A 9302-nucleotide genomic window follows, 5' to 3' on the forward strand; every position below is an offset into this window, starting at 1 on the left:
GGAGCCTCAAATTGTGCCATCGTAGCTGACAGATGACCCTACCAATTGAACTGAAAAGGGGGTGTGAGCTGTGTACATCAGCATGCATCTCTACACAAATAATTCATACATTTCCAAAAGTTGTAATAGATCCTCTTCACCTCCATTCATTGGAGCAAAAAACATCCATTATAATATCCATTAAGTCTCTATGGCCTTAATTTATGACAGTCAAATGAAAAAACTTTCCTAACTGAACACCTTTCACAAGATCTCAAACAAAACATGATAAGTCAGCTCAATGCCCCGCCTCTTATGCACTTTGCCCATTAGTTAAATTAGGGCCTCTAAAATCCCTGTTACCAGGGCCTCATAAAGACAGAGAAACCCTCACTCGGTTAGACATAAACAGTCTAACAACTAACAAGAGAACAAAAAAGTTTTCTGAGCAAACAATTGACCCCACAACCACTTATGACTGGGTGTAGGCCTAAATAACCAAACTGTGTCAGTTATGAAGTCTGATCTGATCCACTAATTTAGAATTAAATTAAAATGTATTTTCTTGTTGAGCCATGGTCTCATGGTAGAAACCGCAGGCACAATTGGGGTACACAAAACAAAAAAGCTATATGTATACTAACTTAACTAGGTATTTGTCGACAATTTTGCTTTACTTATATTTCACTATCATTGATAAGCTATAGCCAATAGCATGACAACTCACTACCCACTGCGCGCCGAGGCCCGCCAAGACCCCACACTCACTCCTTCAGTGTGAAATATGATGCTTGAGGAAGGTTGCCATCACATGGTGGAAATTTCCAGTCTCTTCCTCGTTAAATGGGCTGGTCCGTATGCTTGCTCAACATAGCCTGCGTTGGCTTAGTTTACGATTGGTAGCGCTCTGAAGTCTTCACTCAATTGATAGCCTTCATTCAAGGTGGGTTGCTATGCAAACTTATATTGTAGTGCAACAGTTGTTATTTCATATTGTGCATCTTTTTTCACGACACGCTTTTTGATAAGCTTTGCCAACATGCTTCATTGTTGTGACTTCTTAATCAGTAACTGGTTATCATAATGCATTCTCAGACATATGTTGTTGCCATATCATAGACTAACGTAAACAGGTTAATTGTGCAGATAATATTTTTACTATTGTAATGGCTTGTTACATTGTAAAGTCAGCTACTTGTAAGGTCTACATTTTACCACTATTTGTTACAAGTACCCAACCGTGTAAGCATCTTTAGCTGTCCATACTAGGCAAGGCGAGTATTTCTGAACTGACCATGGGGTGTAGCCATAGAGGCTGAAAAGCTTTGGCGGTAAGAATTGAAAACGGATTATAACCTGCACTAACTGGTAGTAGATGCACTAAATATGTGTATTTTGGAACAGCGTGGTTTGAGTATCCGCACAGTATGACTTGTTTGTTCTGAAGTAAATAAGTGAAAAGAGGTTATATGTAGGCTATTCTCTGTCGTGTTAGGCTACTGCAGCGCATGGCATAAATAACTCAAGTGTTTGCCCCCTCCCCCATATTCATCTAGGAAATTGCTTACATTTCCTGACTGAAAGAATTAGCCTACATTTTAAAGGTTAGAATAAATTCTGCGTTATAAGTGCCATGCAGATGTGGCTCCTGAAGTTAAAGGGGTGGTTATCCCAGACGTTTTTCACGTGTTTAAGAAAAGCGTCGGTGATTACATAATCCAGTCAGTATAAACAAAGATGAAAATTAGTGAATGTGAACACAGGCCTACACTGAAAAGTCACTCTCTCCAGGAAAACAGCACGGACTTGATTATTTGGTTTTCTTATTAGAACATGGTGAATATGAGCACTTAGGTTTATAACTCAATACCATCCTTTGACATCCTTTGGCTATTAAAACCACGTAGCTCTAGTAGGAAGGCTGAGGGGGAAGTATCAGTGTAACGAAAGAATAGCCTAGTTTAAGGCCCGGGCAAAAATAATGTAACCTATGTTGCAGGTCGAAGATTGTTGAAGTTGTTCAACGTGGAGCAGACTGGTCTGAACCATAGGCCTACTGTTATTAACACTTTTTAAGAGAGGTGTTTGAATTTATACATTTCCTGTAACTTATCGGATAAATGTATTTTTTTTCTATATGGTTGCCATTTGGTTCACATCGAGTAGACTAGGATTTTTTCATCATTGCCAATATGCTGAACACAATTGTGCTGTGTTCAGACTACAATAGGGAATCATCTCTGGTTACGCGCCCGCCTACACGTGCTAGCTATAACATAGCTGCCCACCTGATACACCTTACACTTAGCCAGTAAAATATGCTTTTCTTAGTTGGTTTTGAAGTTGTTTGGCTTGTGGACAAAGATTTCAGAACTGGTTCATACGAAACTTGCGTTGTAAGTGCACTTGCGGGTTGCGTAGATCGCATCAACATGGTTGAAGGCATGCTCTTGTGTAGTGTTGTTGAAGTGTCTGTTGAAATGTGGGCTAGGCTTTCCTGCTTGTTTTTATGATGGTAAACTGGATTTGGCAGAACATTTGATGGACAACTTTGTTATAGTCTGCTTCAAAAGTAAGTGGTCTACCACAACAATGGCTCTTCACCAAAACCAAAACATTAAAGCAGGAAGAAAAAAATCTTAATTTATATCTTATTTATTTTTCATGTTATTTTACTTTTTTTTTTGTCATATGTCTTTTTACACAGGTCTTTTTGTCATATGTGTGTTTTTAAAGAGAACCATTGAAGAGATAATCACACCAAGGTTGCATCAGACTCTGCAATGCTCCTCCCTCTAGGCTGCTGTGACAGAGAGCAGCTTTCATTGTTTTGGGTAGCAGCTAAAGTAGGCTGTTTAATCTCATTTGAATTTGAGCCCGCCCACATAATCAATATAGTGATATATAGTGACAAGAAATATGATCTGAACCATTCCACTATTAGTACCTCTACCCCACACATATGTGTGAATGTGTGCATGCGCATGTGCATACACCCACACGCACACATTTACATACAAAAAATCCCCTCATGGCAAGGAAACAGACTCACAGTACCATACACTAAAACAGGTAGCCTATCACAGTTTTACAAACAGTTCTGTGAAGTGTGATAATCTCTCACGCATTCTACTGCCACTTAATTTTAGTGAACTTTGCCAGTGACCAGAGGAAGTCATGCAATAGGCTATGTTTTCAACACATGCAGCAAAGCAAGCAACACAAATGTTACATCAAATAGATATGGATATAGATAAGTCTCTCTCTCTCTCTCTTTCCTTTTCAAACATCAAAAAGTAGACTTATATTCCACCTCTGAGCTTGATAAGAGAGTTATACCTTTTTGACCATTGAGAGGTTACATTCTATCACTCATGTTTCCATAACGATCCAAATGTGTGAGCTGCGTGCCTCTGGGACAGTGTCCTTGCAGCCCTGTCCAGGTGTGCCAGGTATTTATAGGTCGGTCTGTGGAGCCTTGCTGCCAGAAGGCCACCAGGGTCTGTGAGCTCATCTCTTCCTGTCGACCATAAGAGACCCCATGGGCAGGCAGTGGTGGAGCGGCAGTGAGAATGTGGGTCACACTGCTGACATGGCGTTCGCTGCGCATATGGGAGTGTGTGTGAAGCACCAGCCAAGGGCTTGCTCCTCTGGAGTTGATCAGTCAGTATGTCCCTGATGTAGTGACAGGAGTCAGTAGAGTTTAATCAAGATCTGTTGCACGGTAACCTGGCTGCTGTAGTAGTGTGGAAACTTGTCATCTGCATGTGGCTTTGTGAGGTAGGATCATATCACATTCTTTTGTGTGTTCTTTCCTGTAACGTCTGTGGATACAGGTATGGTACCTGTCATTGGGGGTGCACAATATTTCACCTGTGTCCGCAGTGTGAAACAGTATCTCTGTTTCAGTTTCACTGATCATATCACAGCTCTGCCTTTCATTTGCAGTCTGTCATTTGAAATGATCAGTGGTTTACAAAAAAAACAGAATAATCTAATGCAGAAATATTTATCAATCTGCATGTCATAGTGCCAAATTTATGTTTTGTTTTGTTTTTTACGCATGGTTGGGTATTATAATATATTGGTAATATATCAAGATAAATGTGGGCATTCGCCACATTTACCAGTTGCCAGCTGACCCCAGTGCAATTTAGGATGGTTCAATGTGTCCCTGCCAATGTTATGTCATTTGTCCTGCCAGACTGATATAGTTTATTTACAGAGTGGCTTGGAATCACCCTGAAGCTTGGTGTTCAGGACAAGGGGCAATAGTGGCATTCAACCTGTATCGTGTAATATGCATGTTGTACTGTTCATACCTTAACCATAATTTAATCTTCTTTAGACTTAGAGTAATCACACTACTAGCGATTAAACACACTCTGCTGTTCTTATTGCGTAAAGGCTTCAGGAGCTAAAGCTTTCTTCATACATCAGTGCGCTTCAAAAGGAGCTCTTTTTAAACAACACTCTTCAGCCTGCATGACAATGTTTTTTTCAAACACCCAAATAACTGTCTGGCTACTCTCAGCGGTTCAGAGGGAAGAAAGACTCGCCAGAACTCGGGTCCAGTTGGTGGAGAAATATTTTCATAGGGGTGTTCACTTCACTGCCAGCTCACATGCCTCGACCTGTGAGAATGCTCGCATCCTTCCACAATCACCTACATGTAAGATGAGGCCAGGGCATCAAAATATTGCAGTTGAATGGTTTGCTGACACTGTTAATGTGTAGCACATTGTTATTCAGGGCTCCAGGTGTGCTTTCGTGAATTCAGCGGCATCAATCAGGTGACCCTTGCTGTAGCATGAAATGAAAGAGTACACAGCAGCCAAAGATCACCATCCAGTCATGAATTCAAAGTATACGCTGGGCCTTTTTTCTAAGCCTATGACCTTGACTTTCTTAATACATTTAGTATTTTGTTAAATTTAAGTAGACTTTGCTACAATACCTACACTCACCTTTCTGAGTTGCATTTCTTTTTTTTTTTTTTTTTTTTTTTTTGTACTTTTTTTTTGTCTTTTTTTGTCTGTTTCCTCTCTACGGAGCTAGAATTTCTCTGGTCATGTCCTCCTGTGTAAACCCAAAGTGCAAAGGGGAAAATCAGGCCAAACCTGACCTGTATTTCGCACACACAGTGAGCACAAAGACATGGGCGCTTGGGAAGAACTCGGGCGGATGTGAGGAATGTGCCACTGCAGTGAGGAAGAACCTGAAGGACATCAGAAGATTACAGATCCTTATAATGACTATGCCTGTGTGTGTGTGTGTGTGTGTGATTTTACCTCTGAACACAACCAAGTTAATGTTCCAAGAGGAACTCCAGAAGTCTTCCAGTTTAGTGTTTCTTTTGTCAGAACCAGAAAAAATTTTCCCATGTAGAAGTTCTTTACAATGTGTTCAATAGTTATGAGAATTCAGTTTGAAGAAATGCAAGTCTCAATGTTTATATTTGCTGTGAAATGCAAATTAAGAATTCTGTATAGAGGTTAGTTGAGAAAAGAATGTTTAAAGGTCTAAAGACCTGCCTAACTAAGAGGTAGTGATAAGCGGCATTAATATCTCTGACTTGATCCCAGATAACTCTACAAGGCCTGGCAGCATTTGAGAAGGTCAATTCAAAATGGTATGGTTAATAGCCCATTAGGAAGTGGAGACAATTTTAGGAAGCCTCAGTTACGTAATTTGAGGCCGTCCCCACATAAACATCAGATGTGTCCTTGATTGTGTGTAAATAAACAGAGAGCCAAGAGATAAGGCAGGTGATCATACCCTCTGCGGCCCCTGGTGAGCTGCCGTGTTTGAGGCCCCATGTGTGCTCTTCATTGGTAGTGTTTGCATTGATCTGTGTGCGTCACTGGCGCAATCCAGGATCATAGAGCTGGCAAACAGAAGAGCCAGTTACATCCTGTTGGGACTAGTCTGCTAGAATGCTAAATGTAAGGTAGTGTAGTGTCAAGGAAGTGTATGGTGTCATAATTTTTGAAGTGGACCCTGTGTTTATCTTATTCTTAGCCAGGCTACCAGAGAGTGCCCCAAGATTCTCCCATTACGCTTGCCTTGCCTGCCCGGCTCCTTCCTCATGGGGTGGTAGCTTGATAGTGAAGCTTATTACCTTCACTGTCCCAGCGTTTCACAGTGACGTCAACACCGCGGTCTGTTTAATGTGTGACGCGTGTCTGCACAGCCCAGTGTTCAGCTTTGTCTTCTGAAAAGCTGGTGATGCTTGATGTTTTGTGTATGTGTGCATACTGACCTGGGATCAGTCACAGCATAGAGCTGCGTGCCGCTTCCACCTGGCCCACTTGGACAATAGCTCATGATTGGCTCACATGGTGTGAACTCTATGAACTGAAAAGGTGTGACTGACATATAAGGAGTGTCCCTACAGCCGCGCGAGGACTTTTGCTCCAACTTAGGGCTACCTGGACATCATTGGATTACACTGCAAGTCCTCTTATTCATAGTCTGCTTAGGCTGTAAGGTAATATTCTGATATGCCGTATATGTCTTTTTCTCAGTGCATTCCCAGAACATGCTAAGATTAAACTAATCCAAGAATTAAGGATAATCTTTGTTCATGATAATAATAATCATTATTCATAACTTTTGGTGATCTGTAAAAAGTGTATCCGTTGCAGCAGTAGTTGCAATAGATATAGTCCAGCTTTTTATGGCTCAGATGTTTAAAAGAGTTTCATGCCAGAGGCATGAAGAGAGAAATAAGTCAAGAGGGTGTTGAAATGTTGCATCATCCTTGCAGTGGTACATTTTTTCTTACGCAAAATGTAGTGACCCCGTGTCAGTGAAATTGTATAAACATTAACATTACAGGAATTCCATGTTGATCTTCTAAAGAATTCCAAACGGGTATGTTTTAGATAGGCAGCCTTAGATCACTTGATGCTCTTTTCTCTCTGATTGGTAACAAAGTGGGAGAAGTGTACTGCCTCTATGAAGAGAGTGCATCACAAGGATGATGACCTTGCTTTTAGAAGTTGCGCACACACACACACACACACACACACACACACACTCACGCTCACAATTCTCAGGAGCTGATTGGAGCCTAGTGTCCCTGCCTCCCCCCGGGACCCATAGCTGCTGTAGAGAGCTTGGCTGAGTCTCTGTGCACGTACTGCATAAAGGTCCAATTGGAGTTGTGTTTTGTCTGGTTTCATGAGTGGACATTTCGGGCAGGCAGGCTTGAGCCTGGCCCAGCAATAGAGAACAAACAGCTGTTGATGCAACAGGCCTCGTTATCTTGTCCAATTCTCTTTTTTCACTTGGGTTGTCTGTGTGCTTGGTGTGGTGTCATGACGCAGGAGTTCGAGTAGGGGTATGCATGTGTGTGTGTGTGTGTGTGTGTGTGTTGGGGGGGGGGGGGGGTCTGGTTAGGATGAGGAAGACTTGGAGAGGAGGTGGGGTGGGGGGCCCAGAGAGTAGGTCCACTGATTGGTCGAGCAAAGCCCTCCCTCTGCCCTTTTAAGCGTCCCTCTCACCTGTGTGGCCAAAAGTCTCTCTCCGTCCGCCTGACAGTAAGGACCATTCCAACAGCTCCACATCATAGCCCTCAGAGCAAGTAAGTGAGTAGCAAATGCTTTCCTATTGTTTACAATCTGGATGCGTGACTGCCTTGGGTGGTCTGTGGTGGTAGTGATGTGACAGTTTTAAGGAGGGGGGGGGGGGGGGTTGTCTGGGAGAGGTTGTGATTTTTAAGTTTGGGTGTCTGCGGTCGGAATGCCCAGTGCTGGGACAGTGAGTGAGACCAGGACGAGAGAGCTTCAAAAGCAAAGAGTGAGAGAGAGAAAGAGAGAGAAAGTTTTGGTGGCGCTACATTGCTAGAAGGTGGAATGCTAGCCTGTGCTCTAATGGAAGCACTGCCTTCTCTTTGAAGCGCAGATGTCTTGCACGTTGTAAAGCAGAGCCCTCGGCTCAGCCAGCTGCTTCACATTCTACTGGCAGTGCAGCGCCGATCATCTGCTTTCTAGTCTCTGTCACTCAAACTCGGCCGTCACATTGACTTCTTCCCACCGATAGCTCTCAAAATCAGAATTGTGTGTAATGGAATCCACGCAACTTTAGTTCTGTGTAAGTGTTTGTGGCTCATCGTTGGTTGCTTGTGTGGGCATTTTGTATCTTCCTTCAGTGTTTGAATGTTCTTTGAATGTGTTTTGAAAACAGTTCTGTTTGTATGTTGGAATTAGAATTGGCTTGTACAAAACACATGGAGCAACTTGACCATTGTAAGACAGTGGAAACATGTAAGGTTTAAGTGACGCGGACAGCTTAAACAGCCACAAGCGATACTGGGAAAATATTGTGTTGAATATCATTTATGCAGGTGGAAAATCAGATTTCACGTAAACAGGGTGGTGGCTAAATAGGACTCTGTAGTCGGTCAATTATCCAAACACCGAATCCTGCAGGCAAGTTAAATGTCATTGGAAAACAGCTTGAATGACTCATAGTGAGGGTTGCGCTTGGGAGAGCAGGTTGTGCAAGTTTGCTTATGTATACATACATTTTCAATTGATGTGAAGACGTGACAAGCACAGCAGTACCCAGGCACGTAGCCTTTGTACTAAAAGAAGCTAGTTATATAAGGTTTTTATCGTCGTGATATTGCTGTTTTTATGTTAAATGGGTCAGATTAATGAAGACTGGTTCCAAGAATCACCGTGCCAAGTCTGAGAAATTGCACTAACTTTGCTGGGCCCATGGTGCCCAGCCGCAGAATGGTTTGGCTTCACTGGCCCTTTCTGTCAAAGAGGGCTTTGTCCATAGGAGAGGTGAACCATTGGCTAATTGGGTGTTGGATTTATTTGGCAGATTCATCTTATTGCTTGGTGGCTCATCTGACTCTTACATAACACAGTCCAGGGGTCAAATATACAAATAGAGAATCGCCCCTTTAGTGTACTTGACTATCTAGTCCTCTATCAATGTATGGCATCTAACAAATGTGTGTTTATGTTGTAATTTATATGACTATACAGTAGCTGTTGTTTTCCCATACACATGTCCCAGTCTTTCATTTTCACTTCTTCTCTTTGTCTGTCAGTTTTGAAATGACAGTGTGCATTGTAAAACTTGTTTCCTGTGTTCAGCTTCTTTGTTCAGATGATAGATAGTTACTTCATTATGCCCAAAAGATATGTTGGCATCCAGTAGCTTTCACAATCACAGTAAAAACAATAATTGAATGAAATGACAACTGTGGAATAGTTAGTGTGATAGTATATCCACCAGAAGTCTGCAGGGAGCAGACAGTCTAATTTGAAGGCATGTGTGCCAATGGAGATGATGAAGTGACA

At 42.1% G+C, this 9302-nt stretch overlaps 1 protein-coding gene across 4 annotated transcripts in view; it reads left to right on the forward strand.

The window, feature by feature from the left end:
• The first annotated feature begins 836 nt into the window (after positions 1–836).
• Positions 837–9302, forward strand: part of slc38a4 (solute carrier family 38 member 4) — a 26108-nt gene continuing 17642 nt past the window's right edge. Inside the window, exon 1 of one of the 4 annotated variants that reach the window (XM_076296449.1) lies at positions 837–922. The gene's annotated coding sequence lies outside the window, so the exon portion shown is untranslated. Of the gene's footprint in view, positions 923–6336; positions 6470–7470; positions 7572–9302 lie in introns of those variants that run through there. The other 3 variants (XM_076296453.1, XM_076296450.1, XM_076296451.1) reach the window with 3 other exon arrangements.

This window comes from Alosa pseudoharengus, unplaced genomic scaffold (assembly GCF_046254945.1).
Source record: "Alosa pseudoharengus isolate Yale_2024_CS ecotype anadromous, Long Island Sound unplaced genomic scaffold, YU_APseudo_1.1 YU_APseudo_1.1_scf_20, whole genome shotgun sequence".
NCBI lineage: Eukaryota > Metazoa > Chordata > Actinopteri > Clupeiformes > Clupeidae > Alosa > Alosa pseudoharengus.